Source organism: Antechinus flavipes, chromosome 2 (genome assembly GCF_016432865.1).
Source record: "Antechinus flavipes isolate AdamAnt ecotype Samford, QLD, Australia chromosome 2, AdamAnt_v2, whole genome shotgun sequence".
NCBI classification, from domain to species: Eukaryota; Metazoa; Chordata; class Mammalia; order Dasyuromorphia; family Dasyuridae; genus Antechinus; species Antechinus flavipes.
This window is the reverse complement of record NC_067399.1, coordinates 418,040,821-418,056,509: the sequence shown is the minus strand read 5'-3', so window position 1 is coordinate 418,056,509 and position 15,689 is coordinate 418,040,821.

The window sequence follows — 15,689 nt, the reverse complement described above, 5'->3', positions numbered from 1 at the left end:
TAAGCATAGGCTATGAGGAAAGAAAATTATCATTTTTACATGTGACATGATGATATACTTACCAAACCCTAGAGAATCAACTAATAAATTAGTCTAAACATTTCACGACTTCAGTAAAATTGCAAGATATAAAATTAACTCTCACAAATCACCAATATTTCTGCATATTATTGACGAAACTAAGTAGGATTAGATGGAAAGAAAATTTCCATTTGAAATAATGGCAGACAGCACAAAATACTTAAGAGTTTATATGCCAATACAAATAGAAGAATTATGGGAACATAATTAAAAATATTCTTTATACAAATAATAGATATAAGTAACTGAAAAAAAACATTAATTGTTCATAGGAAGACCAAGTCAATATAATAAAAATGATAATACCTAAATTAATTTAGTTCTTCAGTGCATACCAAAAACCCCCACAAAATTCTGGAAGAATAAAAGGTCAAGACAATCAAAGGAATCAGTGAGAAAAAAACGTGAAGGAAGAGAGTAGAACAGTAGAAAATATCAAACTATAGTACAAAGTCATAATAATCTCAAAAAAAAAGTTAAAACTAAATTTGGTACCAGGATATCTTTCTAAATTTATTTTTTCCTAAGCTCTAAGACAGCCAGGTAGTTTAGATATTGGTTAGAGACTCCATCTCATAGTCAGGAAGATCTGAAGTTAAGTCTTGCCTCTCCTAAATACTGGTTGTGTGATACTGGGAAAACCATTTAATCAGTCATTATGTCAGGAAGTTTATATTCTAGACTATAGGAGGTACATTGATCCTAATCTGCATAGGTAAAATAAATCTATCACCAAGAAGGAGCTTGCTACACTGATGAAATCAGAGGTATGATCTAAAATACATATGTATACCCATACACACAAAGGCACCACAACTCACTTTGGTGACTTTGTGGAGGATGGACTGGGAAGAGATATGATCAGAAAGACTAAAGAGAAAACGTCTAATAAGAACAGGCAATGATAAGAGCTTCAATTTAGGTGGTATCTGTGATGGTAGAGAGAAGGAGACATAGAAGAGAGATATTGTGGTGATAGAAATTATAAAAATTGGAATCCAATTACATCATTGTAGAGTTAGTATTAGTAAATTAATAATAGAGAAAATTGAAATTACAGAAGAATTTGGGGGAAAGATAATGAATTTTCTTTTGAACATGCTGAGTCTATAACAGATACAATTCATAATGTCCAAAAGGCAGTTGTGATGTGGTACTGGAGTTCAAAAGAGAGATCATGGCTAGGTATGTAAATCTGGCAATCATCTGCATAAAGAAGATAAATTAACCTATGGAATTTATGATATCACCAAATGAGAAGAGGTGAAGAGAAAAGAAAAAAAAAAAAGGCCAAAGACAAGAGTTTCAGGACACATTAATAGCAAGTACACACTGCATGGATCATGATAAAACAAAGCCAATGGAAAAGAAACAGTCAAACAATTTGTAGGGAGATCAGAAAAGAGCAGTATCATAGAATCCAAGAGATGAAAGAACACAGTAGGAGTGTGTAGTTGTTTCAAATTCTGAAAACAGAATAAGAATGAAGAGGGGAAAAGAGGGAGTTCAAGGAAGCATCAAATGAGATGTTTGGGATTAGGGAGTACTTTTGGTCATCATGAGGACAGAAAAGAAGGCTTGAAACAACCACTGTAGTGAGTGGGGTATTGTTCAGTTCTGAGTCCAAGTGACAAAAATACTTGAATGGCTTGTCATTTCCTTCTCCAGACCATTTTACAGATGAAGCAAACCAAGTAATTTGCCCAGGGTCACACAATTAGTGAGTTTCCAAAGTAAAATTTGACACCAAACTCAGTGTTCTATCCACTGTGTCACCTCAGTTCATATATTGGGGTAGGAGGTGATTTTGGCAGGAATAAGGAAAGAAAAGAAAGTTGAAACAGCCATAATAATAATAATAACAATAATAATAATAATAATAATAATAATAATCCAAGACTAGGATTTAGATAAACAAGAGTAGCAATAGAACTAAAGAACAAGAGATTAGGGAATAGAAAATAGTGTAGAACTGAATTGCTTTTACTTAAGGGATTAGAAAGGAAGGAAAGCATGCCCATCACAGGGATTTTTTATCATGGTCTCTAGGGCCTTCTTCAGTCCCAGAGCAATGATCTTATGACATAGTCTCTGACTGTTTTGGAGCCTGAATTTTCTCACCTAGAAGATTGGATAGTAAGAACCGTAGCCCATGCTTACAGGCTGTGAGGGGATTAGTAAGATAAGGTCCAAAAGTCTCTTAATATTGTTTTCTCTATGTTATGTTTTGAACTGGCCTTGAGATTTCTGTTGTAGCCAACATTGAGTTCTATAAGGGGGAAGAATAGCACTCAATAAGGATGAGATGTATTTATATCAGCACCAGAATATCTAAATTCAGAGGTCACACTTGCCGGTTAAGTTGAGGAGAGATGACTTAAAGAGATCAACTCTTAAGGATCATCTTATAAATAATAGAAGAATTGGAATCAGTATCAATGGAAAGAGTACACCAGTTCCTTAAATGAGAAACAGTTATGCCAATAGATCACTATTTCAACAGATCTGGAAGCAACTCATTTAATGACATTATTTTGCATGATTTATACAAATTCCCCATGGAAGACTAAGCCCAGACTATTTGGAGATGTTCCTCCTTTCTTCCTTTCTACAGTCCATTTGTTCCATTTATAGTCTGAATAATGTCAAAATCTATTCTAGTTTGAGAGAGGTTCCTTTGAAAAGTTTGTGGAAAAACATTAATATAAGTCTTTAGCTGAAATCAGCTATTTATACTCAGTTTAGTAAGAAGGATATAAGAGAAATATTTGGGAAAAATCCATGAAATCAAAGGGAACCTGAATGGGACTTATGGAATGCCATCAAAAACACTGAAAAAACTGAGAAACTAAAAACAAAAACAATTTTTTCTTTTTATTTCTTTTATTTCTTTAAAATATTCTTTAGGGCAAAATCCCACTATTTTTCTACTGGCTTACACATGGTCAAGTGTGATTTGCTTCATACTATTGTTAAAATAACTTTTGTCTTAGAGGCAAAACAAAAGATGTCAAAATGTCTTTAAAAGTGTGAATCCCTAGAGGAAATCTCTTATCAATATGGTGCCACTTGAAACCAAAGATTTGATGACTGGAAGCTATATGTACTCCAAATGTGCTAATGAACTCAATTCTATCTTCTAGGCTATTCTCAGGGTCCATTTGAACAAAAGTTGTTACATTTTTGTAAGAGGCAATGAAAAATCTGATAATTTTCAAATACCATTTTTGCCAGGGTTTTCATGGTATCTAAAAATCTTACCACAAAAAATGTATTCCTTTGGGATAAAATGGATAAAATTAAATAAAACAATCTTTCCAAAGACTTTTCCCCCCTGCAGCAACTGGAGTTAAGTGACTTGCCCAGGATCACAGAGTTAGTTGGTGTTGAGTTTGAGGTCAGATTTGAACTCAGATCCTCCTGACTTCAGGGCTGGTGCTCTATCTACTGCACCGTATAGCAGTATGGTTGTTCAGTTGTATCTTGACTCTTCTTGAGTCCAAGTGACAAAAATATTTGAATGGCTTGTCATTTCCTTCTCCAGACTATTTTATAGATGAAGCAAACCAGTTGAAGTGATTTGCCTAGGGTCACACAATTAGTGAGTTTCCAAGGTAAAATTTGACATCAAGCTCAGTGTTCTATCCATTGTGTCACCTCAGTTCATATATTGGGGTAGGATCTTTTGAAAGAAAAGATGGTATCATTATTGTAAATTCCTTTTTAGTAGTCATCAATTTAGAGATTGTTGGAAAGTTTACAAATCAGAATGATGAAGGAAAGAGAAAGGGGATAGGATAAATTTCATAAGAACAAAGAGTCTACAATGCTGGAACAAGAAACACTGATAAAGGAAAGTCTATTGAGACATTGGAATAGGACTAAATAGGACTGGATACTTAGCATGTGAGAACAGTATGAGAGATGCTGAAACCAAACAGGGCAACATAATATAGTATAAGGACATTAAGACTTTGATTTTATTTCCCTTAACCAGCAGAATGATCATGACCAAGTTTATTCTCTGTATTTTTCTTTATTATCAAATTATTGTCCTGTAATGGCACTGCATTCATTAGGAATATATTTTTCATTTACTAATAGTGTGTGTTAGGTCCTCTTCCTTCTTACCACCAATCCTGCTGAAGAATTTAAGCTCCTAGAGGGAACAAATAATTGTGCTGGAGCAAGGGAGGATGGAAGAGAAGGAGAAAGAGCTGCATTTGGAAGTAGAGGCCCTGGATTCAGTTCTGATTGTCATTTGCTATTGTGTGACTTTGGATACTTAATAAATGTTAATTGGCTGATTGGAAAAAGTATTTAAACTCTCTTTAGTTTTTTCATGTGTTAAATAGTTGGTCTAAATAACTTCTGAGCTTGCTTTCATCTTTAATCTATGATTTTTTGAATAATTTTATCTCTTAGGTACCTAACAGGTATGACATATTTCTAGTGACAAAGACAAACATTGCTTCACAATTGCAGGTTCTATGTGACTTAAGTCTATTGGTCTCCTGGGCAATTATGTGAATTCTAGGTAAGCCAATTTGTGCAAAGGTTGGGGAGGGGGAAGTAGAGAAAGTACCTTCTATTCACCCATTCCCTTCCCTGAAGAGATTGATTATACTCTGACTTCCTGTCATTCAACATGACTCTGTTACTAAAAACTTGTCCTCCAAATCCAATAGGGGTCTTAATATTATAAAACTTCTCAGTGATTGAACATATGAATATTATATGCCTTTCAAACTCAGATATTTGAGAAAGTCAGTGATTTATAAAATAACTAATATTAAGAGACCTTCAACCCAGTACTGGAAAACAAGAAAGCTAATTAGTGGCAACAATTTACTTCTGAACAAGATTCTCATAATTGCTGGGTCATGACATATAATTAATGTATTTTGTGTATTTCTTCCACTAAGATAATTGATATAATACATAATGCAAGTTTCTTTAGGGATACATCTTCCTTAAATACAATTAAATCAAATAATAATTTCATGCAGATAGACTGCATTTCAAAGCAACACATCTTCCTATCAGTGACGTGTGATTAATAGAAGTAAAGGATATGAAGAAAAAGCAAATGGCATTTAAAATGTCACTACTATTGTTTTTCAGAGGTATAAAAACTACAGCAGACTGCTAGAAAAATGGGGGGAGGAGAGAGCTATCTGTTAAAGATGTTAAATATATCAGGTGATGGTAGAATTTAAAATCTGTAAAAACAAACAACTTCCCACCCCAAACCCCAAAGCCAATAACAACTCAGGAACACTAAAAAATCAATATTGTAGCAGATAAATAGTTTTCTGCATTTAACCAATCCTCTCTAGTTGCTTGTGCTCCCATATCCTATTTAGAAGTGTTCTGAGAAAAAGACTGCATACAGCAAGTAGTTTGGTATTTGCAAAAGTCTTGAAAATAATTTCATTTAGAACCTAGGGGCTTTGTTCAGGAATTGTCCTGTCACTTATAAATATGCCTGCTGTGGCTCTGACATAGCTTCAAGCAGCCCCTTTTAGGAGACTGCAGCCAAGTTGAAGCTGGCATATGTCAAAGTGATGGGTATGAAGAATCTCAGTGTCTTAAATAACATCATTACTTTGTAAGGACTAACCTTATAGAGAGGGCTTCTACAATATGAGCCTTACCAGGAAATCTTTCCTAAATCCCTTCACAATATTCTCAAGTAATGCATGAATGTGTTGGAAACACAATTGATGAAGGCTGGAGCCTGAGTGCAAAAGAGAGGAATCAGGATGAGAGAAGTAAGGGAATGAATGTCTGGGATGGGGGGAGGGGGAGATAGCTGGACTTGTAAAGATTGTGACAGCAAGATAAAATAGAGATAAAAAATAATATATATATATATATGTATATATATGTATGTGTATATGTACATATATAAAAATATATTCATGTATACATATATGTGTCATAGATATGTGTTTATACACACAATGCATGTTCTTATTGTTCAGAATTATTTCAACTGTGTTTGATTCTATGTGACCCCATTTGGGATATTTTTTGGTAAAGAATTTGGAATGATTTGTCAATAACTTCTCCAGTTCCTTTTATGGTTAAGAACAATTGAGGCAAATAGAATCAAGCGATTTGGCTGGAGTCATACAGCTAGTAAATATTTGAGGTCAGATTTGAATTTAGGTCTTTCTAACTCCAGGTCTGGTGCTATATGTACTGCACCACCTACCTCCACCCCCATACAGAATGAAACAGAAAAGATGAAAAAATATACTAGGCAAATATGTGTATATATCAAAATTTAGATCTCTCTCTATAGTTATTTATATAAGGGGATAGATAAAGAAACTCATTTATTTTCCTATCATACTCCAAGGACTTATTACTAGAATATGAATTTCAGGTAAGTAATTCAATAAGGATATTTCTTTCATTTTCCCAAATGAGCAATTTTTCATATAACCTATGTAAAGGGAATTCTTTCAGTTGTGTTATAAATATGATGCAAATTTCATAGTTTTTCCATTCCTATGGATTAAAAGTACCCTACAAAACAGATGAAATTTTGCCTATCTCTCAAAGCATAGAGTTTTTATCCTCTTAAAAATAACATTTTAGATATAGTTTTGAGGAGTTGAGAGCAATCTCTATTGAAAATACTTTCTAATTGCAAAGATAATTTTTTCTTGTGTTCAGATAGGAAAAAAAAAAAACTTTGAGAAAACTGCAAAAGGGTATGGATCTCGGTCATACTCAGAAAACTTCTTGTAATTGTCAGTTGGGACAGCTTGATGGTACAGTAGATAGAGGGTAGTCCTGAAGTCAGAAAGATTCATCTACTTAAATTCAAATCCAGCCTCAGACACTTGCTAGCTGTGTAATCCTGGGCAAGTCACTTAACCCGGTTTGTCTTAGTTCTTCATCTGTAAAATGAACAGAAGGAAGTGGCAAACCATTCTAGTGTCTTTGCCAAGAGCCCAAATGGGGTTAGGAAGAGTCAGACAAAACTGAAAAATATCTAAACAAAAAAAAAATGGGGAATATAGGAAAGGAAGCGAATTGTAAAGGAAATCTGTGAAGAAAAAGAATAAGAAAGGAGAGATAGAGAAAAAAAGAGAGACAAAGAGGGAATGAATAAGCAACCTGATCATAGTATAAAAACATGTTAGTGACGGGAGTTTATTGGTTATTTTGTCTCTCTGGCTGTTTGGATTTTTATTTTTTAGGATGAACCTTGACTTAGGTACTATGAAGAGCATGATTATTAAACCACAGAATGGAGGCTGGAACACTTCATTGGCAAGCAAGATTGAGAAAGAGCAGACTTGAAACCAAGAGAATAATACTAAACTTCTGAGAACAATGATTAAAAATATTTGCCAGTTACTATAGCTAATTGTCATTTTGGAAGCCCCCCAAATAGTTATTGCATGAGAAATACAGGGTGGGAAGGCTGGAGGAGATACAAGTGACCAGAAACTTGGAGAGGGAAAGTGTTATTTGTGACTATGAGTTAACATTAACAGAATGGTAGAGAGGGGGACTGGCAGAGGCAACAGGATCAATGCCATATTCCAATGCTTGGAAAGGATAGAAAACATGCGAAGAAACACAGACAGTGGCTTCCCATAAGATGTAAATTCAGTGGCATCAGAAGAGCTACATGACTATAAAAAATTGTTTCTACAATGCCACTATCTCTTTAACACAGTTCTTAATCTTTGTTAGAAAAGACTCACCTTTGATAGGATAAAACTTTAAATTTCTGGGCTTCTTCTGTTCTAAACCTGTTTTCTTCACTGTAGGAAAACACTAAGGTCCTAATAATTTGTGTGTGGTCACACAGTATATGTCAGAGATAGTTCTAGAACCCAAGCTCTTCCTGCTTTCCCTATTATTAGCTATTTATGCATTAATGTGACCGAAAAATTTGAAAGCAGGTTATCACCAAGCCCTAAGAAAGCTCTTCAGGGCATTGGGGAATTGAATAAGAACAGGAGTCAGGAAAGCAGGAAAGGGCACAGAAATAGGTGTTTGAAGATTCTTAAAGACACAAATTTTATGGGTTTTTTTCTGAGGGCTTTCATCACACACACACACACACACACACACACACACACACACACATACACACAATTAGTAGCTATTTTTATATTCCTTCCTAGATGCTGAGAGAAGAAATGCAGTACAACTGGACCTTAAATTCCTTTCAGACAAGATCGTTTTCTTCTTTGTCCCAAAGCTATAAGTTAAAGACTGTCCAATAATAAAAAGCCAAATATTTTACTAATGAAACGTCTAGTTTGTTTTAATATTTACTTCAGTCGTTTTTATTCGAACCACTCAAGAAAGACAATGAATCCTGCTTATAGGCATCTTATTCTCATGAATATGTTCATCCATGGTAAATTGAAGAGACTAGGATTGGAACCAATATCAAAGAGTCTTTAATAAATTCACAACTATCTATCTATCTATCTATCTGTCTGTCTGTCTGTCTATCTATCTATCTTCTGTCTGTCTATTCTCATTTGATTCTCGGAGCAACCACAGGGTTCTCATAATCTCCATTATTCGAATGAGGCAGTGCTGAAACTGAGAGAAATTAAGTGCCTTGTCTATAATTGTCACAAATGTATGAGGCAGGATTCAAATAAAAATCTCTTTCCATCCTGATACTTGGCTGCCTGAGTGTGTCAGTGTTTAGAGAGGTATCTATAAATATCTATAAGTAGATAGATAGATGGATAGATAGAAAGAGAGAGAAAGAAATAGAAAGAGAGAGAGAAATAGACAACCATATGTGTGTGTGTGTGTGTGTTATGGGTATATTATTATAAAACATTTTATAATAAACTAAGTGTAGAGGGTAGATTTTTTTAAAGAGATCTCTAAAAATAAAAAAAAACAACAGCACAAAAGTGGTTGTTTTCTAGTTGTTTTAAGGGAAGGGAGAAGGAATAAGTATTTGTATATTATTTTATTTTCCCAAATACATGTAAAGATAGTTTTCAATATGCATTTTGAATATTCAAGCTTTATGTTCCAAAATTTTCTTCCTTTCTCTTACCTTCTCTTTTCCCCAGATAGCAAGCAATATGATATACATTATCTATGTGCAATTCTTTTAAACCTACTTCCAAATTTGTACAAGAAAAATCATATGAAAAGGAGGAAAAAGTAAGGGAAAAAAAGCAAACAAACAACAAAAAAGACAAAAATATGATTTGATCTACATTCAGTCTCCATAGTTCTTCCTGAATGCAGATGGCATTTTTTTTTACCATCCCAAGTCTACTGGAATTCTCTTGAATTACCACATTGTTGGAAAGAGGCAAGCCCATCATAGTTGATGATTACATAATCTTGTTGCTGCTGTGTACAATGTTTTCCTGGTTCTGCTGATCCATTCAGCATCAGTTCATGTAAGTCTTTCCATGCCTTTCAGAAATCATCTTGCTGTTCATTTTTATAGAACAAAAATATTCCATTACATTCATGTACAATCATTTATTTAGCCATTTTTCAACTGATGGGTATCCACTCAATTTCCAGTTCCTTTCGATTACAAAAGGACTACTATAAACATTTTTGCGTATGAGGATCTTTTCCCCCTCTTTCATGATCTCTTTGGGATACAGACCCAGTAGTAACACTGCCAGATCAAAGCATATGCAGTTTTCTAGGTCTTTGGGAATAAATAAATAAGTATTTATATAGTGTTTATTATGTGTCTAGCAGTGTGATAAGTACTTTTTACACATATTATCTCATTTGATACTCACAACAAACTCTATGAGATAGGTAATAGCATCCCTGTTTTACAACTGAAGAAACCAAATCAGAGAAATGAAGTGACTTGCAGAGAGTCACACAGCTAATAAGTGTATAAAGGTGGATTTGAACTTAAGTCATCCAGATTGCCAGTGCTTTATCAAATATGCCTTCATTTAGAACACAGAGTGCATTGATGGATAGTAATATATAATGGGATAGCAAAGATTTGTTAGAGACAGATTATGCCAAATTTCAGGCTATGAAGTTTAGCCCTTAGTTTGGACAATGAGAAAGCATCAAAGATTTTTGACCAGGGATATAAAATGTTTCTAATTCTACATGAGAAAAATCACTGTGGTATAGCAATGGGAGGAATTCCAATTTAGTCAGAAGACAGGACTGAATCCTAGAATTTTATAGCCTTGATCAAAACACTTTCATCTCTTACTGTGCTAAGATGATCTCTTAGGTATCTTCCTCTAAATCATTTCCTCTTATTATCCTATAAAATCACTTTGATAGCCTAGTGAAAGGATTGGAGAGGGGAATGTCTGGAAGCTGGGCTAACAGTTAGGAAGCAAATATAATGTACTCTATGTACTTAAAACAACCTCCTATGAAGAGAAGACTGAGAAGGGACATGATCACCCTCTTCAAGTATTTGAAGGGCTAACCACTTGAAAGAAGAGATTCAACTAATTCTGCTTGGCCCCAGAGGGGTTCTGAGCAATATATAAGAGAATGTGTGAGAGAAGACTTTGTTAAAAAGAAATGCTTTGGAGTATAAGGGAGGATGGTGATAAGTGCTAAATGAGTGATAAGAGTGCAAGTACTAAGGGTAGAGACATGAGATTTAAGGCATCCTTAAAAGACTGCTAAGAAACAAAAAAAATAAAACCTTAAAAACTGGCTGGAAAAGGAATTATGGTATGCTGGAAAGAACATAGAACTAGGAGTCAGGATTTGAGTTTGAATTCTACCCAATAACTGTAAGATCTTGGGGAAATTATTTTATAAGTTACCTGAGCCTCAGCTTCATCATTTATAAAATGAGGGTGTTGAATTAGAATATTTCTAGTATCCTTTCAATTTAGGAAACAGGATAATGTATGGAAGTTGCAGAGGGAAGGATTTTGTCTCAGGAGTACGTTGCTAGAGACAGTCTCAAGAGTACTGGGTTTACAGTCAGAGAAGTTATGTTCAAGATTTTGCTCTGCTTCTACTTAAGTGCTATTTTATATGGCTTAATCATTTTATTATAATAGGGCTTGATTTCCTCATCTGGAAAATGGAAATGTTGAGTTAAATGATGTCTAAGTTTTCTTCTAAGTATAAATTTTGAGATGCTGTGATCTTTCTTCCTTTGAATGAACAGAAAAGGAAACCCAGTTTCAATAATGGAATCAGAGGAATACAAAAAGAAATATCAGTGACAGTGTCAAAAAGCCAAAAGAATAGAGCATATGTATAGAAGCATAGTCAACAGTATTAACATTATAATATCTGAAAAATACAGCACTGTGATTTTACTGCTGTAAAGAATTTCTGGTGAGAAAACTATGTCACACAGCAAGTTTGTTTGTACTCTACAGCTTAAGGATTAGAAAGTTGTTGGCTGTCATAGAGTAGGTAAGTTAGTTGTCCAGAATTACAAAGCCTATATATAGATTTAGAGAGATATAGACTTCTCTCTCTACCTTTATTTCTATAAATATAAATTTGTCTTGAATCCATTTTCTTGGCTCCAGGGCTGATTGTGTCAGCATTATGCCATTTGGTTATGGCCTTTAATTTTATCAGTCTAGGGAACTTCCAATGTGGAAATTTTCTTCACAAATGAAGATTATACAATATTTTGCAAGAACTGTTCTCCTAATAATTGGAGGAATGACACATCATTTCAAGAAAAATATTACTAGCATAATATTTATTAAAATGTTATAAAATGTACCAGATATGCAATTACTATAATATATATCCTGTTATTTCCTTTTAACAAAATTCACTGGGGGAAAATAGATTTATTCTAAATGATTTTCATTATACAATGCTGAAAACATCATAGGTAGACCTTGATACTTGACTGAGTGATAGCACTTTCCAAAAGGAAACACATACAAAAGAAAAGATTTGTTTTTACTCACAGGCATTATATACTCTGTCATTTGTATTTTCACTAAAGCAGAATTAAATAAATGTTTTCAGATTGACAGAAAACTTACTCCCCCCTCACCTTCTTTTGCTTTTGTTTCTCTTCTGATAGGCATAAGACCTTCTCTGTCAATTCAGAAACTCTTACTGTCACTAGGCAGAAAGAAAGCACCTCACTCTATATGAGGACTGTCATATGCCAATAGATTTGGCTGTCAACCACTGAAAAGTACTGTCACTCAGCGTCAGAGCACTAACAACAAAGCAATTATCAAAAAAAAAATGCAGAAGGCCCAAATTATGTAGATAAATCTGAATCAGTAAAAGATTTAACAAGTATTTCTGAAGGCTGAAGAAATACATCTTCCTCCTAAAAAAGTATTCTGCCAAATCATTTGGTATAAAAAATAAAACATCTTCATCATTTAAGTGTATTTATTATTATTTTCAGATTGACAACTAGGTAGTGCAGTGGATCCTGGGATGAACATGGAATTAGGAAGAAGTGAGTTCAAATTTTGTCTCAGATGTGTTACCTATATCAAATCATTTAACTGCTCTGTACCTCAGTTTTCTCATTTATGAAAATGAGATATTAATAGCATCTATATTCCTGAGTTATTATGAGGATAAAAAGAGATGATATGTGTTGCATGCTTTGCAAACTTTAAAATGATATATAAGTTTTGGTGATTTTTTTAAAGTGCTATTTTTGGAGTACTTATAGAGAAGTTTAGAGGAAAGGTCTGTTTAGGAATACCAATTCTGTTGCTTGCTAGTATGACTTTGAATGAATCATATGCCCTCTTATTTCTTCTTTTATAAAATGAAGGAGATAGACCAAAGAATCTGTAATTTCTTCTACATCCAAATCTTATGATTATTTAACACTATATATATATATGTATGTATATATATATATAAGACACATTTGCATATTATCTCTTTTACTTCATTTCTAGGAAAGTAATCTCTCAAGGATGAATCACAGTTAATCAAATCTATATGACTCTATTTTTCAAAGACAAATAGTATAAATCACACATAAGTAAAAGTTGATGTGGGGAGATCTGATTTAAATGCTAGCACTTCTAGCTTCTAACTGTGAGGTTATGGGCAAGTTACTTTTTTCACACTACTGGATTTCTCATCTAAAAAAATAAGAGAATTAGATTAAAATAACAATATTTTAAGCTTATGATTATGGTATTGACTATGCTTCTTAAGCAAAAAGAACATACTTATTGGTTTAAATATTATGTGCAAAAACTGAGAGCAAATGAAGCAATAGCATAGCATACCAACAAAGACTTGCAAAGAGGTGACAGAAGTTGTTGAACTATAATTATTACTTAGTCATTGTTGCCTTCTCACTTCCTACTTTCTGCACAGAATGTGAAATATTGATATTGATGATGAAATTAATCAAATGATAAAAGGAAAACTCCCTATATTGTGGAGAATTTGGAGTTTTTGAAAGCACTAATTAGGCAGATAGTTTTGGTTACAAATTTACTGGAGAAGGAAATGGTAAACCACTTCAGTATCTTTTCCCAGAAAAACCCATAAAAATAGACAGCATTAGTATGCTGTAGTTCGTGGTGTTAAGGAAGAATCAGACATAGCTGAATAATCACGACAATAACTTATGAAATTAAGAACATAATGGACAGACAGCTTGCCTTAGAATCAGAAAGAACTATATTTGGATATTGACTCTGATTGATACAAACTCTGTAACCCTAGCTATGTCACTTAACCTTTTACTAACCTAGGCAATTCTCTAATGTTACAAATTACAGAGCAGGTATCCATTTGAATTGGCAAGAGGTTCCTTATAAAAATACCATAAGATTATGAAATCACAGGATAGAAAGTGAAAATGAAAAAAAAAAAAGAAGAAATAGAAAGTCTTAATGAGAATAGTAAAGTTTCTTTCTTTTTTTTTTTTTAATCTGCTTATTGTAACAGGCCTTTTTAGAAATTCAAAGCATGTGATGACATCTGATGACATATAGCAATATTTTCTGCCAAAAAATGAGTAAGTTTATGGTCCATGGCCAAATATTCACAGTGGTTTTAGATAGTTATATAATTTCCAATTGTATAATCTATTCATCTTTTATTGAAGCTCGAGGGAAAATTAAAAATTGGAACTACTGCCAAACATGGTAAAGGTTAGCTGCTAGGCACTTATATTGGGACTGTGCTAGTATTGATAATGTTATATTTGTGAGGGGAGAAAAACAATGACAATAAAATTCATTGTTACCTGGTATTCAATTTTAAAAATGTCTATAACGTCTTAAATTTTCCCATAGAATCTGATTGTTATGGGAAAAGTGCCAAGTCTTGAAAGTGTATGTGAGGACAAGCAGAGCTTAGGGCTTTCCTAATCTTCTTGAGTGGCTAGTGCTAGAGTGATGTTATTCCCTAATATTTTAAAGCACTAAAGTAATAGACATTTGAGCCAGCTCAAATATACATGCATCCTGTCAACTTGAATTCTGTAGCAATAAATATCATTGACTGGTATTTGGATTGGTATGAATTCTGTTTTAATATCCCCAACCCTTTTTTGCAAGTCTTTAATTTCAGTTGACAAGTTTAGCAATATCTTACTGGTTAGAATGTTTGCTACAAAATCTAGTTTCCATAATAAGCTATTATCTTTTTAAAATGATATTCATCATCATCAAAATGCAGGTATTTGAACCAAATTTTCATATGGGGAGATGCTGGGGACCTTCCAACTGCAGTCAGATAGGCTTGGGTCTTTAGGGCTCAGAGCTTATAATTCAAAATTTTAAAATTTGGCATAACACATCAGACAGTAGGTTTTGAATAGGAATGCAAAAAAAATAAATTATGTACTAAATAAACACTTTTGTCCTAAATATGTAGAGATGATATCAATTATGTGGATGTGGCAAAAAAAAAAAAAGCCAGTCATTAGGGAACATTGCTTAAAAATAAGCAATGAAAACTTCAGACCAAAGCAAAACTATGCAAAAACTCAGATAATAAGAACTCTGTAAGATGTAAAAAGAATCATTTCAAACTTTTCAAAATTATTCCAATGGTTAAATTATTTTAATGGTCAAAGAAGTATAATGCTTCTGGCTTGGCAAATTTTGAAAGAATACTCTGAAATTTTTTTGGGGGGAGGTCTTCCAAAACAAAAAGATTGCCTCTTTACTTATGGCCCTGTTTAGAAATAAAGTCAGTAGAAGTTGCTGTTCAGAACCTTGGTTCTTAACCCTAGGGTTAAGTTTCCTCTCTGACGCATACTAACTTGTAATCTTAGCATGTCACCTAACCTCTTAGTACTTTAGACAATTCTAAGACTATAAGTTTCAGAAAAGATGCAGACCTGATTTGTTAGGGAGTTTCTTCATCTAGGAGTTTCCTATGTAAATGAAATTGTAGGTCTGGCTTTACCCTGGTCCTATCTATCAAAGAGATAATTGGTAACTAAATATAGCTCTCTTTTCCCATTCCATGAGGGCATCTGGGACTTCAACTACATCTTTTTTTTCTATATACCCTGCACTTCCAAAGCCTAGGCTTGAAAGGATAAGTTCAGAAATGTTTATGTGTAATCCATTTGCATGGGCTTCTTGGAGTCTTTGCCAACTTGGGTATCACCCAACTTGGAAACTCTCCCAGATGACTGCACTTAAAAAGTT